Here is a 14,009-nt window from a genome sequence, read left to right as displayed (position 1 = left end):
ACATGTATATGTGTGTGTGTGTTTGTATAATATGATGAAGAAAAAAAATAACTCAGCTTTAAATTGTTCCAATTATTTCCATTAGTTGAAAATTTTACTCTCATTGGACGAATCTTCCGCTTCCTTTTTATTATCCATTGCAAAGCCTTTCGGACATTTCTATCGGTCGTTAAACCACGATTACTCTCGTTTCTTATGCGTGCTTCAAGGTGAGTTTCGTTTCACAAGTGCGCCGTAACGAGAGGCGCCATGTGCACAGATCTCAGCAATATGCGCAAGCAACAGCTGTTCCCCGCTCCTGCTTCCTATTCAAATAATTCACATAGCCATTTTCTTTCACTTTTCTCATTCTCCCCTCGCTTCTAATCGTACTAAACGCTCGTCTCCTGGTCGAACCTTAATGACGCTTTTCTTTACGACACGAAGACTCAATATTTATCTCTACATTTTTCCTTTCTCTATCCTTTATGTTTCACTCGGATGTTATTTGATGATTCATGTGAGAAATGATACGACTATAAAGATAATAATAATCACGTTTACTTTCTTACGAATAAATTGTATAATTAAAAAACGAACTTTACATCGAAAATGACTTTATACATAAATATAGAATGACTGATACAAGTCACGCTTTATTTAGATTTAATCATTAAATTTTATTCATTTATTTATTTACCTTTTTATTTATTTTTTTATTTATTTTTCTCTTTTTGAACCAACCGAGCATGTTTATAATACTTTACTTTACACATACATTTTGTACTAAGCGCTCCATTTACATTTCATTTTAATATTAAACATTAAATATTAACACACACTTATATACATATATACATATACATACATATACACACAATGAAATCATCATTTTGAAATATAATACAAAGAATATAAACAGAAAGAGAGAGAGAAATGCTCGATTCGATCATTGTTAAAAAAACAAATCAATTTCCATCAGCCGCGTATTTCAAATTTCCGTATCGAATGGTAATCACGTGGCATGCGCATGCGATCGATACGTGCATCGTTGCACACTCATTCGTTCGCGTTCGTGCGTGCATGTCCGTGCACGCTAGCAACACATTTCTGAAGCTGAGACCCCGTAATAAAACCGGACCTCGTATCTACGTCCTTTCCCTGTTTCCTTTAGCTTGTTCTCGTTTCGTCGCTCGTACGAAACATTATTTCAAAAATTAGATCTCGCCGTTGAATATTTCCTTCGATAACGTTTTTTCCCTCTCTCTCTCTTTCTGTTTTACTTTTCTTTTATCATATCTCTTCTTTTTCATGGTATCAGAACAGACGTGTATCGTGTAACGTATAGGAACGAATATGAACGTATATATCATTTTTAGAATCGCCATATTGGGAAATTTTAACAAATAGCGACGTTTTATGACACGATACTTTATCGTTTATTTAACAGGATAATTAATCAGCACGTTGTATGGTTATTAAAGGCCTTATTGAAGGAAGAAAAAAAGAAGAATAGAAGAAAAAAAAAGAAAAAAGAAAAAAGAGAGGCAGATTGGGCAAGAATATCGATTGCATCGTAATTATCGCAATACTTTTTTTCTGCAATAACTCCATCGAAATACGTAATTCTCAAGTAATTTTGATTAGCTATTACATTGGATTTCCTCAATCGCTCGTATCAATGCTAACGTTTAGTTTACGCAAACGAAGAAAGTCTAATGAGAAACTCGGTCAGAAATTTTCAAACTGGCAGAGAAATGGAAATGTATTCATGCGTTTATATGCATTTTCTTGCTAATTCTCGTAATAAAGATTAGAGTCGATAACGAGAAATGCATCAAGTAAAATCTCCCCATTCGTTATTAATGAATTATAGTCCAACAATTTCTAGTTCAAGAGTCGTCTTTTACCTTCCCGCATAAGTCCTCGTTTCGCGTGATAACGTTTCGCGTTCATCGGTACGGCCGTTGAGCCGGTAGAAGCATATAGATGTGGCTGCATCTGTATGAGTGTCATTACTCTCGTCATGCTTCACAGGAACACTTTCACTGGCTTTTAACTTAAGTCCGTCTAACGCCGTGAAAATCTCTCCCATCTTGTTCTACTGTAATAGAAGAATGTTTAACAGCTAAAAATAATGCCTTGATCAAAAATTCGGAAAAATCTTTTGTTAAAACTTTTAACCGTATAATGTTTCTATTACATACGTATATATATTATATATATACCATATATAATATATAAATATTATATAATATATATATATATATATATATATATATATATATTACAAAGGTTTTTATACGGATTACAGTAAATAATTTTGATTAAAATCTAATTATAAAAATCTATGTCCGAAATATACGTAGTGCAATATTATGAAATAATTTCTGTATCAACGAATAATTAAATAAGCATAGGGTAATTTAATTCGGAACTGCTCTGTAATGCAAATTTCTAATCGTTGGTTAAATAGGAATAGCTGTTACATTTCCGCTATTACGAGAAGCACTTTACGAGCTATGGAAGAACGAGCATACGGAAATCTCGAGCTAACTAATCACTATTGACGAAAAGCTATCCATTGCATTTGCATTGTAAATGAAGGAATGTTCTGTTCGATGCTCTAAAATATTACTGGTAACATGGACGACGATGCGAAGGAAATAAGTCGTTTCTCGTTTCACTATCGTTTGTTCAATCTCATCTTTCTTTGATTACAGAAAGTGTTAATACCACTAATTACTTAACTCAAAGGTAATAAATAACCTTTTTACCTTTCTTTTTCTTTCATTTAAATTCGAATCGACCGAGATGAAATTCTCTTGGAGTTTTTGCGGTATCGCGTGACAAAAACAAGCTTCGGTGACAAAATAAATATCTCAATTTCAATTTTCGACGATCATTAAGAAAACCGTTCGATCATTCTTCGGATAATAACTGGTTTTAACTGAAAATTAAATTTATAGATAAGAAAATTATTATTTTCTTCTTTTTTTTAATCTTATTCGGCTATTTTCGCGTAAACCAGTTCCCATTACGACATGAATCTAAGTTAATGAGGCTCGTGTACGCGAGAAGTATTTGACTCTTTAAGTTAGTGCAAAGCCGCGAACGAAATCGTCTTAACGTAACGAGATGAATCAGTCAACGAGAATCTGTCCGACAATATTTTTATGTTTTATTTCGTATACGTTATATTTCGTATTTCGTATTACGTTATATTCCGAAACGAGAGTACGTCTTTTCAGGATAATTCATATATAATCGATTTTCATGTCGAAGCGACACCATTACACTCCAATTATTGTCATTTATACTAATTACCGCATATGTAAATCCGATTTACGACATTATGCACAAATTTCCACTACTCCTCTTTCTTTAAAAGCTACGAATATTCGAAGACTCGTTCAACGTGTGTGCGATATAAAAAATAAGTATGTTTTATACGAGAATTTTATACGAGAAATCTTATCGAAAGATACAATAGAAAAAAAAAGAAAACAAGAAAGAAAATAAAAAAAAAAAAGAAGAAAAGTGGAACGTAACGGATTCGTTATCGCTTCATTGAGCCAACAATTTTCTTCGACGTAATCGACTAAACGATTTGATCGTCCAATGAAAATTCTTAGTTTCCAAACGAAATGCGAAAGCGAATTCGTGTCACGACGTATCGATTTCCACCTACGAGGCTTTCCTATCGCGCGATTCCGGCTCGTTCTTGCGGCAACGAAGCTACGTAACCTTGCGAAGAAGGCGTAGTCGTCGACACGCTTCGACGATCTCCTTCGACGATCTTGTTCGACGATCTTATTCGACGATCTCGCTCGACGATCTCGCTCGACGATCTGCACGTTGCTTTCCCCGTTGTAATGCCGCTTCTGCATCGAGAATCCTTGCACTCGTCCTCTTAAAACATATACGCATGCGTATCATTTCAAACGATTAGGATATTTCAAGTTTGCGCAAACTCAATTCTGTTCTCTTTCGTTTTCTTTTGACTTTTACGTCGCAAGATTTCTACTGACAATTTAGATAATATCATGTGTAACATAAACATGTATTATATTAACCGAAGACACACGCGAACTTTTGCCCCTTTTTTTACACACACTCACACGCATATATATATATATAAATATTTTATTTGTTATAACAAAATTTTTCGGAGCTTTCTTTTTCTTTTCTTTTTGTTTGTTTTTTGTTTCGTGTTTTATTTTTTTTTTTTAACAAAATCATTCAATTTGCATAAAAAAAAATATATATATTCGAACATATTTACGACTCACTTTGCACGTACTTTGCAGATATAAGAACGGTTCTTATCGCTCTTTCCGAAAGTGCTGGTAGTTATCGGAACGATGCCATTATCGGAAGGTCGGATATCCGAGGCAGAAAAGAAGAAAGATATTCGACGTTATCCTGCTGTCATCGAGTGGACTCGTACGGAGGTTACCAGCGGTGTAGAGGCTCGTTAAATCTGCGTGGTCGTACCAAAATCGTGCTCGTACGTCATCCCTTATAACTTAACCGGGTTATCCTCGAACTCCGTACGAGATCGTGTTCCAGCTACTATGAATTATATACTAGTCCGAAAGAACGAATCTCACTGTTCATTTCGCCTACATAGTTTCTCTCTCTTTCTCTCTCTCTTTCTCTATGACCAAGCCAACTACTATCTCTGCTTTTCTCTCTCTCTCTCTCTCTCTCTCTCTCTCTCTCTTTTATATTTCCTCTTTTTTCTCATGTTTTTCTAAATGGATATGACATTGAAGATACCAGGTTCGTCGTCGGAGTCGACATCATTAATTCAAGATAACGTCGAAGAAAAGATGGCATAAAATCGCGAAGAAACAGGATAAAAGAGAGAAATGTCTATCGACGCAAAGCCTCTTATAATTCAGAAAGATTCGTGAAAGCGCCAAGCGTAATGGGCGAAGACTTTCGAGAAATATTTCCGAACTAGAAGCTAAGTCTATTACACGAGTATTAATTAATCTTCGAGTTGGCGTGGTATACAGCGATGATAGGAATGGAATGTCTTTGGTATTAGTCCGTATTTTGATATTAAAAGAAAACTTTGTTTGAATGATGGACGTCGTTAGTTAGTTCGCTTCGGTGCGTTCCTCGAATTTATCTTGCGCAGGACCATTCTAGATTTATTTTCGGTATGATAAGCGACCCTTGTTGTCAAAGGGGAAAACGGGGAGGGAAGAAAGGGAACAGAAGGCCAAGAAGAAGAAAGCACAAGGAGATTCGCACGGAGAGGCAGAATGCCTCTTTTTCCATCCGTCCTTTTTTTTTTATCTTTTTATTTTTCTTTTTGTTTTTTCTCTTCCTCTCTCTCTCTCTCTCTCTCTCTTTTTCTTCTTTTTTTTCCTCAACGTTATCTTTACCTTCAGTCGACCTTTGCTTTTGTCACCTTAATTAATGGTCTATCTAATGGCCAGTCTAGAAAGAGGTGTCGACGTATATCATTCCTTTTGCCTACCCTTTCCTCTAACCTTTTTAGACGGCTCTATCGGGTCGCTTAAACGACGTATATACATATTTTCTTTTTTTTTTTTTTATTCTATTCTATCCCACGATAAAAGAGACTCTTTATAAAAATCTACGATATTATCCCGGACGCACGTAAATTGTAATTAAGGAACGAATTCATTATTTCGCAAAGTGACAAATATGAAACAAATGTAACACACCGAGGAATGAAAAGGGAAACGTAAAAAAGGACAAAAAGAAAAGGATGAGTCTTTTGCAATGAAAAAAAGTAGAGAATGAGATGGAACGGTGACGAAAAGATCGAGGGCTTGAATTCACGGGTAAACGAAAGAACGATGATGCTCGAGGGTGTAGATGAAACTGCTCCTAACTTTTCTCTATTCTCACCGATGGTTCTCTAGCGTCGATGAGAGGGTGGAAAGAAAAGTGTGGAGGAGAAAAGTGGTAGACAGAAGAAGCGTTAACAGGATACGATGAAAAGGAAGAAAAGGGAAAGAGAGAGAAGAGAGAGAGAGAGAGAGAGAGAGAGAGAATGAGAGAGAGTGAAAGAATAGAGAAAGAGAGAGAGAGAGACAGAGAGAGAAAGCAGATACCCAGTCAAGGATGAATCCTCCTAGTCGGTAAGAACGGGCAAGAGAGCTAGAGAGCAGCGGACAATTTGGCCGAGATCCAAGGTCCTGGCAATCAATATAAGCGACAGACAGCTTTATGAACAATGCTTTCAAATATCGACACGAACGAACACAACCAAGTCGTTCGACTATGAGCGAACTTATTTTACGCATATACTACGTGATAAGAGTTGTCAAATACTGAATCGTACTGACCGACTTTACATTCTATTCGTGAATATCTAAAAATATTTAAAAACGATAAGATCGAGATCTCGGTGTATCTCTTTAAGGAAAAATATATCGTAAAGGCAAAACAAAAGAAAAAGAAAAAGAGAAAGAAAATGAATAAAGAAGAAAAAGGAGAGAAAGGAGAAAGAAAAGAAAAAGAAATTTTCAAACCGTGATCACGCGCTGCACTCTTTTCGAGAGAAGTAAGTAGAAGCAGAAGTTCGACAGAAGCTTCATACTCGTGGCATAGCGCACGTAATGTCGGCTGATCGTAAGCGTAAAGTAGAGAAAAAAAGGGAGGAAGGATCATAAAGCTTTCCGTCGAAACTGGAACAGCCTGATTGCGACGAAAAAAAAAAAAGAGAGAGAAAAGGGAAAAGAAAAAAAGAAAAAAAAAGGAAGAGGAAAAAGAGAAAAGAAAAAAGAAACGATGCGCGCGTCAGTAGAATGGTGTGAGAGAGAGTTGCAAAGGGGAAAAGAGAGGAGAAAATAATCCAGAGGGATACGCGCGCAAATACGAGATATTTCGTACCTTCGGGCAACGCGCCCGTTTGATTCCGCCATGAACTGAACTCCTTCGAAAACGTTTTGATGAAAACGATGAGGACGGGATAGGTAAAGAAAGAAAAGAGGAAAGAAGAAAGAAAGAAAGAAAGGAAGGAAGGAAGAAAGGAAGATACGGAAAAGGGGAAAGAAAAGTAGAGAGAAAAGAGATAAAGAGAGAGAAAGAGAGAGAGATGCAGAGAAGCTGAAAGAGTGCGTTTTCTCGTTTTTATCGTTTCGAGCAAGCGATTAACGCATTGCGGCGAGAAAAGAGTATTGCGTTTTCTCGAGGAAAGAACAATCGAGGTCGACGTGGTCGTTACAACTTGTCTTTTTTTCTTGCCTTTATGTGAAATGATATTTTTTGCCTTTTTATTTTCTCTTTTTATTCTTTTTTTTTTTCATCGAGGAAAAGAGGGAGAGAGAGAGGCGGGGGAGAGGGGGGAGAACGATATCAAATATAAGGCATCATGGAAGCTTTCTAAAATGTTTTAGAAAATTCTTTTATATTCTTTTATGTTCCTGAATATTTTGTGCATTACGTCGTCTCGAGTTTAGATACACAGAAGAGATATATTTTATTTCTTCGATTATTCGTTTCGTATGAATCGTGAGATATTCGAAAACTCGAAAGAGAATTTGTAATCCGAAAACGTGTGATATTATTTGCTATTTAATCAGACTGGATTCGATGTATCCTTTTTGGGATCGTGCGAACAACGGCACGGTACGAGTTGAATCGGTAAATAATAAAAACGCCTGGACCCTCACGTACTGCAAATACGTATAATGAAATTAAATGCTTTTATAGTGTCTACGCCCGTTCATTGTTCGAGATTCTCCCTGGATTTTTGAATATTCACGAAAAACGTGTCCAATTTTACCTCGTCGTCCCTTTAACGAGCCCCAGCGAATATTGCGACTCATAAATTATGAAAAATTACTTTCTCGATAACGTAAAACATCATAACACGCGAGAAATGTGCGATTTAATTTTCTATTTCTTCCGACTTTACGTTTTATTATTATTAGAGATTATACCATTAACGAGCTATTGATTTCTTCGAAGTTATTTGTATACTTTTCTGTTTGTTTCTTTCTTTCTTTCTCGAAAAGTTAAACACTAACTTTCTATCCTATCGATAAACTAAACAGACAAAATCGGACTGTCAAGAAAACGGTCTCCTTATCGGTAATGTTCCTACGTTACGCTCGACGATGAGTAATATCTTCCTTTCTTGCACACATGCTGCCACGCGAATTTGCTAGCCCGTTAGTCGAGCGTGTCATGCAAACCGAGCTACATCTTTGCGGAAGCGCTTGTCAGCAGTTTTCCTGGACTTTTGCCAAGACGTCTTCTTGTCCTTTCGCGAAGACGTCGCGTCGAATAGACATCTTCTACGATGGTACGTACATACTACTTAAACGTACTTAACTACGTACTAAAACGAGATGGAATTAACGCTTAAGAATTCGACGAGCGACACCTATTCGTTCAAAATTCATGAAAAACAATCGAGAGTAATTAAACTCTTGTTTCTTTTTTCCTTTTATTTTTTTTTAAATAATCCAACTCTTGCATGTAAACTAACAAAGTTTTCGAACAATTCGAACAAATCTACGAAAGTTTTAGTTTCTCAAAAATGAAGAATGAAAAAAAGAAAAGGAAGATGAAGCAAGAACGTAAAAGGGACGTCAAAAACCTCTACGCAAACGTTCCACTCGATGGCGAAGCTCCGGTGATAAGCCTGGAGGGTGAAAATCGCTAGAATTAGGAACGATAGAAACTCATTAAAAGTTCTTCTTTGTTCCGATTTAGCGCGATGAATGAATGAATGAATGAAGAAGAGAAGAGAAATATGCTCGGCCATTAGCTCTTAGCCAACTCAACCGTTTTCATTCAATTTCACTCGTCAGTCGGAAAACAACAGCCGTTTGCCATCAGCACCAAACGCCCCCACCCTCCGCCATACCTCCCAACCTTCTTCGAACTAAGAATATAAAGATTCTCTAAATTGAAAGGAAACGAGAACGATGGGTTTATTGCGACAATTAACCGTATTTCAAATTCTTATCTCTTTGTCGAGTAACGGTTGAATCGCGATGTAATTACTAAGAAATCGTTAACGAGAAAAACTCGATAATTCCAAAGATTCAATCCCTACTAAGATTCTAGCAAAGATCGTCTAATTATCGAAAGATTTCGTTACATCTTTCTTCTCTTCACTTTTTTTTCTCTTTATATTTTATTTTTCCACCCTATTAACAATTCTAACAGCACTCTCGAAAAATCAAATGATATTCCAAAATTGAGAACGAACAATACGAGAGTGAACTATGCAAAACCGGAAAACTATCTTTCAAAAGTTTTCGGCAGTACTAACCGAATGACAGTGAAAAGTAGATACGCTTACGTAAGAATGGAACGCTTGATAAATGTGAGTTTATTTCAATCCTCTTTACGTAGGAGGTGGTCAGGGTCGACGTTCACTAACCCAGATAAAACGACTTTGGTTCTTGGTATGGTATCTTCGGTTCTCCAGGGGTGTCGGAAGGAGGCGACGACTTAGGCGTGCGCGTACTATCTCTCTCACTCTCTCACTCTTTCCCTCTATCTCTCTTTCTCTCTCTTTCTCTCTCTCTCTTTCTCTCTTTCTATCTCCCTCTGTCTTTGTCTCGCTCGAACACTCGTATCAGCCCTCTTCATCGTCGCTTCGTTCGCACCCACCCGGTCTCTTTCCGTCTCTGTCTTCCCACCCCTCTCCATCTCACTCTTGCCTGGCTTCGCGGTTACGGCTCGTACCCTCGAGTTGCTCGCTGAACAACCCTTAACGTTTCACTTAATTTCGTCGCCTCTATATTTTCCAACGCGAATTATATTCCCTATTATGAAAGTAGAACAAATCAAAATCAATGGAAATGATTTAACATCGAGCACTCAGCTTGAATTTTCCTCAAAATTCTTTCACGAGAGTTATCGACTAAACTATAACTTTCAAGGAAAGAAATTTTGGTAAGGAAACATTTAGCGAAGGACTCGGATTTGGCGCGATGGTCAGGGTCGTTCGAGTCCACCAACTCGCAGAGATCTTGACTTTGGTCCTTCTTTAAAGGAGGAATGAGAAAGAGAGATGGAGAGACAGACAGAAATAAAGATAGATAGAGAAAGAGAGAAAGAAATAGTACGGAGAGGGCGCGCGAGTTGCGTGTGGCTTGCTTCCCACCCTCGGGCATCTATCCACTCTTGTTCCTTTTAGGTTCCAACCCCTCCATTCGTAGTCCATCTCTCTCGTACTCGTTTGCTATCGGCCTTAGGCGTCGTCGTCGTCGTCGTCGTCGTCGCCGCCGCCGTCGTCGTCGTCGTCGTCGTCGTCGTCGCTATCGTCGTCGTCATCGTCGTCGTCGTCGTCGTCGTCGTCGTCGTCGTCGTCGTCGTCGTCGTCGTCGTCGTCGTCGTCGTCAACGTCCTCGTCGTCCTCGTCGTCGTCGTCAACGTCCTCGTCGTCCTCGTCGTCCTCGTTGATTCTCTCTCTCTCTCTCTCTTTCTCCCTTTCTCCCTTTCTCTCTCTGTTTCGCATCCCTCCGTCGAGCTCAACAGTCATCCCCCGTGGACGAACCCCGTTGTAAGCCAGGCAGCCACCCACCATCGTGCGGAGCGTCGGTCCGCGCACTCGTCCGGGGGTGGCGGCAAGTCCTGCCGGAGCCAGTGCCCGCGCGTCTTTCGCGATCAACGGACTGCGCGTACCAAAAACGGGAAGGTTCTCTTGCTCGCGTGTCAACCTTCGAAAGAGTGCGTGCCGTTCGTTATCCTTCAAACCAAAACCCTTTTCTCTTAATACTTTCTGATAATCCTTATCTTACGTTTTATCTATCGTTTATTTTCTAAAAAAGAAAGAAAAAAGAAAAAACTACCCCTTCCCTTTTCCCCAAGTATGAATCTGCCAAGAAGGACGTTCCTTCGTTCCCAATTCGAAAATATCGCGAATTAATTCTGAACTTTATTCTTGAACCAAGTAAAGTTAAGGCAATTTTCTTAGTGCTATTTCTGATCGAAACGTTCAAGATAATGTTCGAAATGGACGATACACGAATGAATATATTTACTACGACCAAGTGATACGGATTAAGATACCGACAATGTTATCTATGAGAGTTTCCTGGAAAATCTGCAAACGAGAGAACGTTTCTCTCGAGTGAAAATTTGTGAAACTTCTGTGAAAGATATTTCGAAGGTATTTCTTTCTTTGACCGATCTATCTCGCCGAGCGATACACGATCCTTTTTATTTAATAAAGCGAATCTGGAAATATTATTCTCGAATTTATGTGGAAAAGTTTTCTTGCTCTATTCTACACTTTTTGTTCGTTGGCTATAGTGTTTCTATATAATGCGGACCACACGATCGATCGTCTTCGAATGCGCTATGTGAATAAGCCTCGTGATTTCGAAGAAATGTGCGAATTGTCCAATGCTCGATAATTATGTTACGCAGGACAAGTTGCTGAAAGAGTGCCGAGCGAAGCGATTTAGCACGAAGTGAGTGTTTAGTAAATTGATCGGACGAATGAACGAACGACATATCGGGCGTTCCTTCTTATATTCGTGATTTATGAGATTTCAAATATAAAAAGGAGACTGGGTAACAAAACTTCGGGACAACATATAAAGTGATCGTGATTACAGAGTTCCTAGAGTGATGAAATTGAGACGTTTCCTGACATAAATCGCACAAGGTAGATCGATAAATGTCATTTTGTTAAAAATATGTGTACGTTTAAGGATTTTTGGCACGATCGATTAACATGATTGTAACAGATTATCATCATCACAGAGTTAATATTTTAGTGATATTGGGTTACACATAATTCAAATAACCCATCTATAATTAAACTACAATCAATGAACATGAAATCGCCATCTCTGTCTATATACATATATATATACGTATACATATACATATATACATATACATACATACATATATATCACTCTCGCTATTTCTATGCTCATTTATTTTATTAGCAGGATGCTTCTATTAATTTACATTTATCCATAATCTCCTTGTATTTATTCTACTCCTTCGTTATAGTATTCAGAATTCTCCTATAAATTTTCAATAAAATTCATCGAACGACATTATTTTATATGACTTTTTAAATATTGTTTTGTTCGTTTTACGTGTATATATGTATTATACCACACGAGTCTTGCTTCACCCTCGAAATAAAAGTCGAGATAAAAATTTCCCCATTTCTATTGTATTCTTCTCGTTATCTTCCTCGATCACGTCGAGACTTTAGACGAGACGACGGTCGAGTAAGGTCCAAAGGAAAAAGGTGCAACGTTCTCCTATCATTAGTTACTCGATGACGAGTCACGCTTCGCTATGATGAAAATCGCAATTGTACGATTCTCCGAGATTCTTCACGGAGAGAATTCGTACATTTCTTTTACATTTAAGCTACGAACACGAGTTTCCATTTAAGCTACGATTGATGTATTGTTCGAATTTAAACATTTTTTATAATATTATCATAAAATATATATGCTTTTCATATATATTTTATCTTAACATATACCTACATTTTCTTTATTTTTGAAATTCAAATCAAGTTTTTTTAACACTTTAATTATTATTACCTGGACATTTTAATTGAAAAAAGAAAATACTAGACGTTAATTATATGTAAAAAAGAACAAGATGGAATGTTAATTACGTTGGATTACAAAAAACCGAGCGTCAAATATCTTACGCAAAATGTTTTAAACATTTTCTAAAGAATCTTGTTTTTAATCATACTTAAATATTTTTTATTCTTCCTCCGTACTCTATCTATCTCTCTTTTTCTTATTGTACATTAATACGCGAAAGTTAGTGCGATGAATACGGTTAAATAAAATTCGTCGTGAATTCGATTCTGTTCATTTACAAAACAAATGGAATGAATTTTAAATACTTCGCCGGTACTTGCAATCTAAAATTGCATTTAATGACTTTACAAGTCGCATAATATTAAGAATATTACACTTTATTCATACGTAATATGTCTTTTAGAAAAACAGTAACGAAACTGCCATTTTTTATTTTTCGACAGGCATATAACATACTTCGCAAGAGAAAAAAAAACGACAAATTCCTTTGTAACTTCAGCATGATATTTTTGTAAAAACTAAATTATTAAAAAAAAAGAGAAATGTTAGTTTAAAAAAGCAAAAAAGCATCAAAGGTAGTACACAATTCCTCTTGACAAACTTTGGTTGACGCTTACAAGCAAAAAGCGATTTTAAAATGATTTAAATCAAAAACTGTAAAATGTTCGTTAAAAAAAATATAAAACCGATATTTTTCTTTTCGTTTCTTTTTTTTCTTAGTAAGCAAAAAAATAAAACGTTAATAAAGAAAACGTGTTCAATGGTAAATGAGTATGCGAAATAATTATATTTGCGAAGGAGAAAAGATAGAAAAAAATAGAAATAAAAAAAACTTAAAATAACATAGGTTTTACACCTTCTGGGATAAGTTCTGAGATAAATAACATATGGTTTTACACCTTCTGGGATAAAGGCAAGCATTTCTCTAACTTTCAAATTACATTCCTCTCTTTTCTTACACGTTAGATAAAGGAGCGAAACAACATGAACTTTTCCCTTATTTCGTCGAGCATACCCTTCGTGTTTTACACATTTCCCCTCCTTGAGTTAGATGATTTATTCCATACCGACCAAACATATAGCTTCGTGGTGAAGCACGTAAATACATATTTTCATACAGACGTATGTACGTATATACATAGGTGTACATACTTACATACGTACGATCTTTACTACGATTTAATAAATTATTGTTATCAAGACGTGTTAGATAATAAATAAATTCACTGGATACAATTTACACACACATACACATATATACATCTTCCAAGAGAAAAGAAAGAGAGAATGATAGCCCTTTGACTTGAAATAGAAGTTTAACCAGTTAAGAAGATAGACCTGTAGATTTTCAAGGAGAGAGAGAGAGAGAGAGAGAGAGAGAAGTTAAACATTTCACTTTGTCGAAGATAAAAGCTTAATCGTTATTACCTAGAGTCGGCCTACTTTCATTTACGATCTAAGACGATGCCAGTCGCAGTCCGTTAATTC

At 36.7% G+C, this 14,009-nt stretch overlaps 1 protein-coding gene across 9 annotated transcripts in view; it reads left to right on the top strand.

Annotated features, from left to right (window-relative positions):
• The window catches only part of LOC127067073 (glutamate receptor ionotropic, kainate 2), a 125,365-nt gene that overhangs the window by 33,156 nt on the left and 78,200 nt on the right, over positions 1-14,009 (top strand). Inside the window, exon 1 of one of the 9 annotated variants that reach the window (XM_051001589.1) lies at positions 10,252-11,101. The exons of 7 other annotated variants lie outside the window; for them this stretch is intronic. The gene's annotated coding sequence lies outside the window, so the exon portion shown is untranslated. Of the gene's footprint in view, positions 1-10,251; positions 11,603-14,009 lie in introns of those variants that run through there. One more of the 9 variants, XM_051001588.1, reaches the window with a different exon arrangement.

The sequence above is a fragment of the Vespula vulgaris genome, chromosome 10, assembly GCF_905475345.1.
Source record: "Vespula vulgaris chromosome 10, iyVesVulg1.1, whole genome shotgun sequence".
Taxonomy (NCBI): Eukaryota; Metazoa; Arthropoda; class Insecta; order Hymenoptera; family Vespidae; genus Vespula; species Vespula vulgaris.
Note: the sequence above shows the minus strand (reverse complement) of the source record. Positions and strands in the feature narration are given on the sequence as shown.